The 12,243-nt window shown below is 39.4% G+C and overlaps 1 protein-coding gene across 7 annotated transcripts in view; it reads right to left on the reverse strand.

Moving 5' to 3' along the window:
• STAG1 (STAG1 cohesin complex component) overlaps positions 1-12,243 on the reverse strand; it is a 202,188-nt gene that overhangs the window by 161,133 nt on the left and 28,812 nt on the right. The window contains exon 2 of one of the 7 annotated variants that reach the window (XM_069791851.1): positions 859-995. The exons of the other annotated variants lie outside the window; for them this stretch is intronic. The gene's annotated coding sequence lies outside the window, so the exon portion shown is untranslated. The remainder of the gene's footprint in view (positions 1-858; positions 996-12,243) is intronic. 7 annotated transcript variants of the gene reach the window in all.

The following is a 12,243-nucleotide window of genomic DNA, read 5'->3' on the forward strand; positions in this document are numbered from 1 at the left end:
GTGAAGGTTATGAAGAGCCAAGAGAACAGAAGAGCTGTTTCATTCAGAAGCGACTGAAGAACCAAGGAGGCTGGACCCACAGCCTTGACACAGTGATAATGGCAGACAACCTAACACACAGGGAACTGCACGGTCCTGTGGTATTTTCTCACAGTCCCTATGCTAAACAGAAAACTGCAAAACAGTGCTGGAAAAGACCCATCTGTATGTGGTTAGGTCCAGGCTGGACCATCTAGAAGATGACAAAGTTGCCCATCTACTGTCTTGTGTTAATAAAGGCACTTAACAAGTGTTAAGCCGAAGAGTGCTAAAATATAAGAACTGTCAATACTAATGAGCTAGAAAATGAACAGCTCAGCACCAGAAGCCCAAAAAGAAAACGCACAATCCTGCTCATTTTGTGGGACTGACCAGAAGTTGAGTCTTACATTACATGGAATAGCACCGCCCCATTACACAATCCACATCAGCCATATCCCTCACACGTCCACTACAGTCCTGCCGGCTATTACATGTTCTGGATAACTCAGATACTCAGTTGAAGTTAGCAAACCCTTAACAGTCTTGGGATAACTGCCTTGCAACTTCCCTCAACAGTTACATTCCTCTATGCTCACAGAAACACCACCACTTGCTTCCAAAACTCAGTCTTAAATTATCACCCACGTTACTTAGGCTTGGTTTGGAAATAAAATGAGGCCCTATAGTGACTAATGAAAAGCTGGATGTGCTTGGAACAGTGTTCTCAATTTAGTCATGCAATTAAATTCATTTTGACAACTGTGAAAAATCATTGATCCTTATGGACTACACAAATGTGAACTTTCACATTTTTTCTGGTTTTAATAAAAGAAATACCTGTTTCTTCAAGATGATGTTCTTATAAACAGGAAAGACAAAGTCTCCTCCTTTCTGTCTCATTCAGACTGAGAATAAAGCCATTGATAAAAAAATCCTGAAAGCTTGAGACAGATTCCCATTTTGTCACCTTTATCCTGGGGAAGAGAAGAGCAGGGGGAGGAACATTTCATACTTCTGTATTTTGGGTTATTTAAACTACAATAAACAAAATACAGTTGAAGTTGTCCTTTAAATTGCAGTCAAGTGCTTCTATTTTAGGAGTTTAAAAAAAAGTGTGATGTTTTCATTCAATCCCAATTTTAATGACGTTAGCATGTTTGCAGCTTTTTAAACCTGCACATGTATATTTTAAGGTGACAAATTTATGCTGGCATAGTTAAAAATGACCTACAGACGAATATAAAGCAGGCACTAGAAGACACCATTCAGCTGAAACATACAATGGGAACACAAGTAAACATTTCTCTTTTATGCTTCTGTTTTTTAATCATGCACAATAACCAGGGCAGACATAATGACCATAATATAAAACTTCTGCTTTAAAATAAATAAATAAAGGCCTTTTGGGGGAAGTTGTCAGTTTTATGATAGTTTTTCTTAAATAAGTATCTCATCATGAGCTTAGGTTTAAGAAAGGCTCTACAGTTTTTACAACAATGAATCTGACACATGCATTCCATCAATATTTTCTGAAGTCTCTACTAACATGAAAAGCTACCCATACCTTTTGCAGTCTTTAGGTTGTTTGTTTGCCTCTCTGGTGCTGAAGTAATCTACCCATTTTAGCCAAACGACAAACAAACAGATTGACACAAACCCTGAAAGCTGACAGAGTTGTTCCAAGCAACTACCTGGTAGCAACAACCAAATCAAGTTCAACTAACCTTATAAAGCTGAACTCAAAACAAAACAAGCAAACAAAAACCCCCAAATCCTCAATGTAGCAATAAGATTTACATCATTATTAATTCCATTGCCTAGAAGATATCCAAAATAAAAGATAACTGGTATTTGAATGACTCCCATTCAAAACCCTTTCCTTGTTGACCAGGTGACCTCGTCTCATCCGAGTGCAAAATGTATTCAAACAATGGCTCATACTGATGGAGCAGTATCTTCTACTACTTAATTGGTAATGCCCATACGTCATAACTTCATTCTCCATTTAAAATTACTTTGCTTTCTCCCTGGGTGCTCCCTGCTATGTCTTTTCTTGCAAGTTGAAAAATGGTAAAGCAGTACACTTCTCCATCCCATTATGGCCCAAAGGAAATCCAAGAACTCCAAATGTACTGCCTGTATAGACAAGAAGCTAGAATACACGATGGTGTGCCATGCCATTACACAGCACCATAAAACAAAACACATAAACCTCAAGTTTTTCATGTTCACTTTAGAGACAAGATTTGTCCCCTCAATATTCTTGCCCAACAACAGCGTTCGACAGCAGGAAAAGGCCTGCATCAGCAGCAAACGACAATCCTGTTAGAAGGCAGCATGCTGCACACTGAGACAGAGCTCCAAAAGGTTTGATCAACAAGGTGAGAGAGAAAAGAGGATCTTACATGCACACAGATAAATTCTAGCCTTTTACTGCTTTATCTAACCCCATGCATGGCCTTGAGCACACCACTTAAATCCTTCATGCCCAGCTATCCCATCTCCAAAGCAAAAAAAAAAAAAATACTATTTAGAAATTGGAAGTGCAATTCTAAATCCTGCAAAACTAGAAAAACAGTCATCAGGAACTAACCCTATAACAAATTTATCAAATGTTGTGATACATTCTTCATCACTCAGGAGTTTTTGTTTGCTTTGGATTATGTATTTCTGTAAGCATAATATGTTACTGTTTCTGCTGCAGGTTTGGAACTTGAAACTGATTAATTCATGTTGACCCTGCAGCCACTTGAACTGAAAGCCAAATTAAATCACATCTTCCAGCTCTGGTATTGAAAATACATAGCATCATTTAAGGCCGAACAAGACATAATGCTTATTTAGCCTATCTTGAAGATAATTTCATTGAAGTTCTACACAAAATCTAAATTTTACATTATTACATTTTAATAAGTATTTAAACCAAGATTGAAAGTCCAAGTGATAGAAAAATTAACACTAAGCACTAGTGAGTTCCTTCAATACTTGAAGTACATAGCAAACTCTGCTGATACATGGTCTGCAATATTCTTAATCCAGTCTAACTGTGATAGAAGGAGGTAATACTAGGAACAACTAGGCTAGTGCAACATGGCAATGCTTCATTTCCTACATCCTTCAGAATCATACTGGACACTATTATTAGTATGCCACATCCCTCCCCCAAATGTGTGTCTCTGCTGTTGCTATTATCCATTTAATACCCAGTAGGACCTGCAGTTCCCAACCTACAAAGGCACATCAACAACAAAAGCAAAAAAAAAAAAGGGGGGGAGAGTTGGTTGATAGACTAGATGCTTGTGCTGCCGTTCAGAGGGATCTGGACAGGCTGGAGTAATGGACAAAGAGGAATCACATGAAGTTCAGTAAAGGGAACCACACAGTCCTGTACCTGGGAAGGAACAACCTCATGCACAGGTTTGGGACCAACCGTCTGCAAAGCAGCTTTTCCAGAAGAGACCTGGTAGACAACTTGAACACGAGCCAGCCATGTGCCCTTGCTGCAAAGGCCAACAGCATCTCCTGGGCTGCTTTAGGCAGAGCACTGCCAGCACATCGAGGGAGGTGACCTTTCCCTCTACTCAGAGCTGATAAGACATATTTGGAGCGCTGTGCCCACTGCTGGGCTCCCCAGTACAAGAGCAACATGGACATACGTTGTTTTGCAGTAAAGGGACAATTCTGAACAGTGGCACACGGTTTGGCTAGGTTTCAGAACGATGGAGTCATCAGAACAGCAAGCTGAGGATGGACAATTGTTTTTTCCTCAGAAAATGTCAGTAAGAAGTTAATACATTAAAAAAGGGAAGCAAGCTCACAGAGCTAATGTGTGTAATACAAGAAAAACAGGAGGCCAAGAACAAAAACATGAGACTGTACACAAAATTGAAGTATTTAGTAGATGTCCACTATCATTCACTAAAGTTTCTTTTTTTTTTTCCAGTTTTAAAGATATTTCCACGTGTTATATATATACACATAGGAATAAGAATTATCTCATGGCAACCCCTAACTGTCTGTTTAACGTTGCCTTCAATTTCAGTTGTCTCCTCAGTTCCACACTACAGTTGCACCAACATGTAGAACTGACTCTACAGGCAAAACAGTTGTTGCTGCTTCCTCTTACCAAACACTTTTAGCCTAGAAAGGTCCTGCCCAGTCAGCCGGAAAAATAATCTGAAGTCTCACTTTCTAGTGTGCAATATTATCCTGTGCTCTTCACAATTACAAATGCAAGACCTCACACTGAAAGGTTATGCAAATCACTTCTTGTAGAGCTGGGAATAAAATTCTTAAATGACAAAAACCTCCAAGTCATACTACCACATTTCTATACTTAGTTTTCTGTCTCAAAAATGTGTGAACTGCCAAAACCAATCAGTTTTTCCTGTATCTTCTGCTACTGCTTCCAGAAGGTAGCAGCTCATTCCTGTACTGTGTGTGTCTGCCAGGGCGCTGACACTAGGATTACACAGGAAAGCTGACATAACCTTTTAACCATGGTTATAATAGCGTAGTTGATTCAAATGTCACACATCACTCAGACAATTTTGTTTGATCATCTCCAGTGTTTACTTCAATAGTTTTTAACCAAACTATCATATACTGCTTTCTTATAATACCTAGGACAGCTAATACTAAAGATACTAATCAAATGCTTTGTGCAAATGAGTGCCTGTATATGGCTTGCTCAAGAACAGAAATTTTATCCTTTTCAATTTGTAATTATTGGGTTCTTTTTAAATAAAAATAAATTTGATGTACTGAGCATATGAAAACAAGCTTGCTTTCCCTTGTTATTCTTACAGACTCTTCAGACATAACTGCTCCTCACTCTAAGGACACCCAGTGAGACACTTGACCTGATTTTCTGCAGCACTGAGCATTCACAACTGTGACTGAGATCACTGGGGGCTACGGGCACTCCGTCACTCCTAAGGCAAATAATTATGGTTTGATCGCACAAAACTAAAAGTTACGGCACCAAGTTCTAATGCTAGTCCAATTTCTGGATCATTAAGGTCTAAATTAACAACTTGTTCCTTGCCGTCTGTTCATTAGGATAACATCAGCTATTTAGCAGCCTCCTACCTACCTGCTTCAAACATAAAATGCACATAATAAAAAGGGCTCTAGAAAGTTAGGTTCTACTATCCTCAAACTGTGAGCATGAGTAGATGGATCCTTGAAGTCTTCTACTTCTCTGCACTTGTATTTTCAAGAGTCAGAAGGAGTCTTGAGAAGATAAGCTCACCCATCTTTTTAAGATGATGCAAGAGCATTGAGAGTCACAAAAAAGCCCATGGGACAAATTTAAAGTTGAGAGAGATTTTGCCTATCTTAGCAACTGTGGAATCACCCTCCAAACAAAAGACTGAGCAATCAATGAAAACTTGCAAAAGATTGAACAATGGTATGGACAGCATAATTCACCATACCTTAGCATAAAGTTTTAAAAGATAGTTATCAAGACAATGAAATGCTTCCCCCCCAAAAGGGCCTTCCTTTTCAGGAGATTTCTTAGTAAGCCAATTCAGCTCACTAAAATGGCATAAAACTTTTCCGGGTTTTGCAGAGTTAATTTTAGTGGGCCAAGCCAGGGTTCCAGGAGGCTCAGAAACACTCCTGCATAGGAAAGCAACAGGAGAGTACTGCTGGACACAGACAGGACTGAAGGAGGATGACTTCTTTTCCAATATGTAAAAACTGCTACAAAGGCAATGGAGAGGGAGAATAAACTCTTGTTCTCCGTGAGAATAGGACAAGCAACAGGTTTAAACTGCAGCAAGGTATGATACTGAGAAAAACTTGATAAGGACTAGTGAAGCACTTAATAGTTTGCTCAAGCAAATGTGAATTACCCACCACTCAAGATTTTTTTTCTTATCCCAAATAGATGGGTCACACTTGTCACATACAACAAATATAGCAAAGTTTGTGGTAAAAGCTTATTCCTAGGAGATTGAAACAGCTGGGGAAAAACAGACAAGGCTTTGGGAACACAGCCTGCTTTGGGTCTGAAAACATGGCGTAACTGTAACTGTGCCTGCTGGAGGGAAAAGGGTGAGAACTACACAAACTCTTGATATCCCTTCTTAACCACTGCCCCCCCCCCCCCATTTTTTCTAATGTTTCTGTGACTTTACCCTCAATCAAATCCATGTGTGCCAATAATTAAAATTAAATCCAGTGATTAAATACACACTCAAGCACTTCAGTGAGTGACTGCTTAATCCTGCAAAATAATCCACATCTAGAGGAAGGCAGGAATCCCTGGTGTAGTCAAACACATTTAGATGGTCACACAGGCTCTGGATTTTCATCTCTGTACAGCACAAAGCACAACAGGCCAAGAGCATACACAGTCTACAGGCACACTAGAAGCAGTGCTAATAGATTTTTATGCTACCTCAGAAAAGTGTTTACTCATCTGTAATTTTTCTCAGCAGTGGACATCTGGTGTTCTATTATTCATTGCATCTGGAAAAATGCCAACAATAAAACCAATTTTCACAAAAAGAAGCAGAGCCTGACATGCAGAACGCTGGAATAAAGGAAAAAACTCAGAATGATTCAGGTTTTTGTTCTTTGGGCATTTGTTTCTTTGTCTCCTCTTTTTGTTTTTCCTCATATGGGACTCTGATGAGAAAAGCCAAGAAGAACTGCAGAACATTTTGTCCAGATTATCAAAGAAAACATGCATTTTGAAGTCACATATAAAGTAAAAACCCTGGGAAATTATTAATTCTGGTACCAATATGAACTTTAGGGGGACGTGCACAAAGGCTTGAGGAAAATAAGGTCACTAAAATAAAAACTTCTTTAGGTTCACACAGCTGCTAACAAAGACTATTTAATGGTCAATACAGGAACACTCTTGGATGTATCAAGTACAAGTAAATGTAGGACCACTCTAAAGTGTAATATTCTACCAATTTCCCGATAGGCACCTTTATTACCCTACCCTCCAAAGAACACAAAGGGATAATGGTTCTCCAAAAGAAAGCGGCAGCGTTGAAGGACTACGTTAAAGCATTCCCACCTCTGAAAACTTCTCATTCAGAAAACCAGGCGTCTTGGACTCCAAGCAGCTCCATCTTGGGCTTTGAGAAGCAGCTCCATCAATTTCCTAGTTGCTAGACCTGTCAGGATCCTTGTCCTCACAAAGATGTCACGATCCAAGTCCCCCAAACAGCAAAGATTTCTGGACATAATCTAGGTGTGACTAAGGTATTGAAAGCTGCTACTCAGTGTTTGTACTTACTCTAGAGATAACCCTTACAAAGTTTTAGGCCGAGAGTCTTTTAGCGCTATCAGTCCAGGAACAGAAAGATCCCGGAGTACCAGTTTTTCCCAGTCCAGGGACTTCAGCAATGTTCATATGATAAAACCCTGTGGATTCCTGTACTACTGCCTCTCTATTAACAGGTTGGAGATTCAGCTTAACACTCAGCCTGATGTAGCTAATTGGCACCTGTTTTACTAAGGTTCCTTTCTCAATCAAATACAATCTTCATGTCTGCACCAGGGTATGTAGATTTTTAAAAATTATTAAATCCCTTGTGTTTTGAGCTCCTTAGAAGAGAGATTGCATTTATTAAAGGGATAAGCAAATATCCAATAGGCATTACTGTAGTAGCCTAATGCTATCTTTCTGCAGTGAGGCAGTCTAAATACCCTTGCTTTTAGTAACCATTTTTAACTTGTACTATCATTAAGTGGACAGGGGTTCCACTGATGCTTTTCATTTAAGCAGAAATCATAAGAAAGCTGCCTTCCTTCCACTGTTAACTATTTTTAGCCCAAATAACTCTGTAAATTATTTGCGGGTGGGATGGGGGGGAAATCACATTTGCCTTGACATAAAAGGGACTCCTCAAAAGAGCTCATAGTAGCACAGATCTTTTGACTCTTGATTCTTGACACTCTGCTGGAGTACTGACAGAATATAGTGGTGTACCATGGAGAGGGAGTAATTTCCATATCCTTCCTTTATCCATTAACCAGAATACCTAAATTACAAATACCTGATAAGTTCCTAAAAAAAGTTTGTTAAAACTGAACAAGAGCCAAAAAAAGTAGCAGAGGTAGACCAGAAAAGATTAAGTTAGCCAATAAAGTAATTAAATAGAAATATATATATCGATTAATTACAGAATCAAACCCTACCTCCCAACCCCAACAATTTTGTGGGAAAACCCAGCCCCATAACAAACTAGACAGCCTTTACCTATGTCTTGCACCACTACAATCCCTCTTCTGCGACAATCCACGACTGCAGCCTTTCAGGGAAAAACTACCCAAGCCTTAAATCCCACCACGTCCTAAATACCAAAGAAAGAGCTATAAGTAATCCCAAACCCTGACAATCAGCAAAAGAAGCTGGCAACTCTGACTTGATTCCTCTTTGCCTTAAAAACTTGTTTCAAGTTCTCTTCCCAGTAAACTAAGCAACCCTATTCTCTTACTGTATGAACTTCTTTATATGCTCCCCAAGACTGAGAAGCCAGGCAGTTCTTTAATCCAAGTACAACAGATGAAACAAAAAACATCAGAACGCATTAAAGAATATCTCTCTTTACTACTCAGTGAGCCACTTATCTTCAAGACGAATTAAACTGCATCTATAAACTACACTATTTAAATCACCCCTCCATCAAAGCCATCAATGCTACCACAAATGTATTAAGTCAGATCACCAATTTCTCATTCTGTGATACAATATTTTGCCTTAAGAACTTAAAAGACTAGTAACTCCAGAATCCATATGCTACTAAATACCTTCAATCCATCCTAACCTGACACTGCCTCAGTCTAAAGGCACTGGAACAGACCCATGAATATGCTGAAAACCTGATGGACTTAAGGAAAGAGATTCTAAAGAGAAACCAAGCCTATTCTTATCCTAAAATGTACAGATGACATCTATTTTGTAGTCTGAAAACTCATATTCTTTCAAAGTCATCCAATGTGTGACACCAAGCAAACACTTGTCTATCAAACTGTTCCCAGAGCCTACACTGATGCCGGTGTTTCCTGTCCACCGGACCAACACACCTACTGTCAAAAAGCCAACAACAACGTGAAATTCAAACAAGCCATAATGTCTAGGCAGCATATGAAGAACCACAGCGTGTGCTACAAGGGCACTCATCATTGCACTCCTTCACTGATCAAAAGAGAACTTTCCCCAAAGACACAGCTACACAAAAATATATCAACATTTTGAACAAGCTGAACAAACATCGCTGAAATGTACACCAATAGTCACTGCTGCTGCTTTTATGTCCTCAATTATTACAAATGGAACAGTTTATGACTTATGTTAGCTATACAGTTAAAACCTCTGCTGGAAAAGCATACCTTAAAATACTTTCCTCTCATTCTCCAATCTTAAAACCACCAGACCACCACAACAAACTTGTGAGGAAAAGCACATTTTTCCAACAGACACATATAACCATGTTGGAGCTGAGAATAAAACGCCTTGCAAACATGTTTCAGTGACCATAAATGCCTAGTACTGCAGTCAAAATTCAAACCCAAGTCCACAGATCCCAGATTAACACAGTTCACCAAAGCCCCAGGATGACTTCCCCAAAACTACACTGGTGAAAAACAGCAGCAGGACTAGCAGCAAACACTGAAATAATTGTTTACCAGCAAAACACTTCACAGAACAAAACCATTCCACTTCTAAGTTCTCAAACCTGATCCTAAAGACTTAGGAAAGCACATGGCTGGAAATCAAAAATTCACAATCATTTTAAATAGTTGACTTGAAAAGGAAAGAGGCTTTACTACACATTAGTTTCCTCCATCCCTATAACTTATCTCTCTGCCCCACAGGCAATACCGATTTCCATATCCTCCCCCCACTGCAGCAGAGCTCACAGCAGTTAATTGCTTTCCACCTGTACTGAGCTTGAGGATTGTGATTTTATTTCCAGCTAAAGAAGTGTGATCTAGAAGCTTGTCTACTTTTTCAAAGCAATGTCAACTGACCTAAAAAAATACATTACCCATACCTACAAGCCTTTCCTGATGTGGATTCTGACACCAGGGGAAGAAACAAATCTAAGGTCTTTAGAAATTAAAGATAAGCTAAACAGGGTTGGCTATTCATTACCATTCCCTAATGACCTCCCTGACACACTAGTCACAAGAAATCAATGAAATGATAAGAAGAAATAGGAGAGAAGTTATTACCAAGTACTACGTAAAATTGCAAATACTTCTGCAATAGTCCAAAAATGCAAATATCACTAGGGAAACGACAAATTAGCACCTGGGAACAAGGTTTATTTTTAGCTCAGTAAATAATCCTGAAGAAAAGCTTTTATCATTTAGCCCTGAAATTAATACTGGTTAGTCAACAACCCTAGGAAGAATCAGCAGGGGGTGAAACTGTCTATTCTTTGCTGTTTAAAAACGTCTTGCACACCACAATAAATCCATTAAAAAGGAAACATTCTTGGAAAAAAATGCTTGCAAAAAATAGTATCTCTTTCATTGCTTGTTCATTGCTCCAGATACAGAAATGATGGCTGTACAGATGGAAGAAGATAATCGCACTGTGTGAAAGCAGTTGAGAGCCCAGTTCCAAACTGGACAAACGGAAAAAACAGACAAATGTTACCTGAACTACAAGGAGTAGAGGCAAGAACAGAAAAGCCAATGCATAAGCTGGACAAGAAGCTCATTCAGCTTCATTTCCCAAGGACTTCACATCCAACCAGGCTGTTTGCCCTCCATCTCTTGACAATTTTTGAACATGTTGCCAAATGCAAACAGATTTGACAGAAGGACAGGTTATCTCAAAAGATTGTTTTTGAAAATAAGCACTGGCTGAGCCTAGCGCTCCCATGAGGGTGGAGGCAGGGGCCAGATCAGGAGAGCTACTATTTGTCATGTTTATCAGGCACACAGCTCAGAGCCCATCACCCACATGTCCTGCTCTGTGATGCACGATACTGCAATAGTAGTGCTACACACAGGATGAGGAACCTGCAAGGACACAGGTAAACTAGTGGATTTACTGGAGTAAAGAACATAACAGGATTACCAAAACAGGCTTCACTAACTCCACTGACCATACAACAACTTATTTCTCACCTTCTTCCTCTTTGCCTTTTAAGATTGTTTTTCCTCTTGACTCAATACAAACACGTTTATTTGAAGTCATGATAACAACTCAAACTGTAAAACTGTCACCAATTTACTTGGATACCTAGACTGTAAGTTGCGAACACTGATGCTCCTTTTTTTTTTATTGTATTTTGCACTGCTTACAGAAATATGGGAGCATCTGTTTTATTTCTGAACAGCTACTTAGACAAGCAGATGACAAAAACTGTAAACAGTGTGACTGTGCCTGAGCAAGCATCATTCTTTTTCATGCTACTGTTCTGTGAGCTTTAAAGCCTAGGCAAAAGTGCTTTCTTCAAGTAACACTGACAGCAGTCCTTCCTCCTAGACAAGGACGATTTTTTGATCTGGGAGATACTTACCAAGACAGTTCACTGGACTAATGCAGCTGTTGGGCTTAATGAAATACCTCAGATAATGCTTAGCCAAAATGGACCTCTTAAAGAGACAAAAGAAAGAAGACATCTTGCCTCACTTGGAAAGGTTGCCATTGGATAAAAGCTGCTCCATGACATTGGTAATGAAGCCATCAAGAGTTCCAGCATAAACTGGCAGACTGCTTTCTTTTTCTAAAGATACCCAAACAGAGTACCTTGTGGTACTGGAAAGCTAGAACATGGGCTTTTCCAGCAACCCAAACAGTAACCCTTTCCCTTTCCACTGGGAAAAAGAAAAAAAAAAAAGAAAAAAAAAAAGCAGCCAAACCTCTCCCCCTCTCCCCATATCTCTAAAGATAGTTAACCTCCACTGTGAACTGAGAAAGGAAATCAAGGATTAACTACCAATAGACTAGAAATACAGAGTAGCCACAGTGAGATGCCTCACAGAAAACAGGCTAACAGATGAAATCAGGAATACAGGAGCTCTGCTGCACAAACCAACATCTCCGAAGGACCAAGGAAAAACCTGGAATCCTGAGGCTATCCCGATACAACCAAAACTCGTTTAAAACTGTGTTGGGGGTTTAGGGGTATCTGGCTGGTTTCAGCTGCTGAAGGTCACAGCTCTGTTCAGGGGAAGAGAAGAATAGCAAAATTAAGGTCAGTGTACAGACCATGTATCACACTATCTTCA

The sequence above is a fragment of the Haliaeetus albicilla genome, chromosome 9 (assembly GCF_947461875.1).
Source record: "Haliaeetus albicilla chromosome 9, bHalAlb1.1, whole genome shotgun sequence".
Lineage (NCBI taxonomy): Eukaryota > Metazoa > Chordata > Aves > Accipitriformes > Accipitridae > Haliaeetus > Haliaeetus albicilla.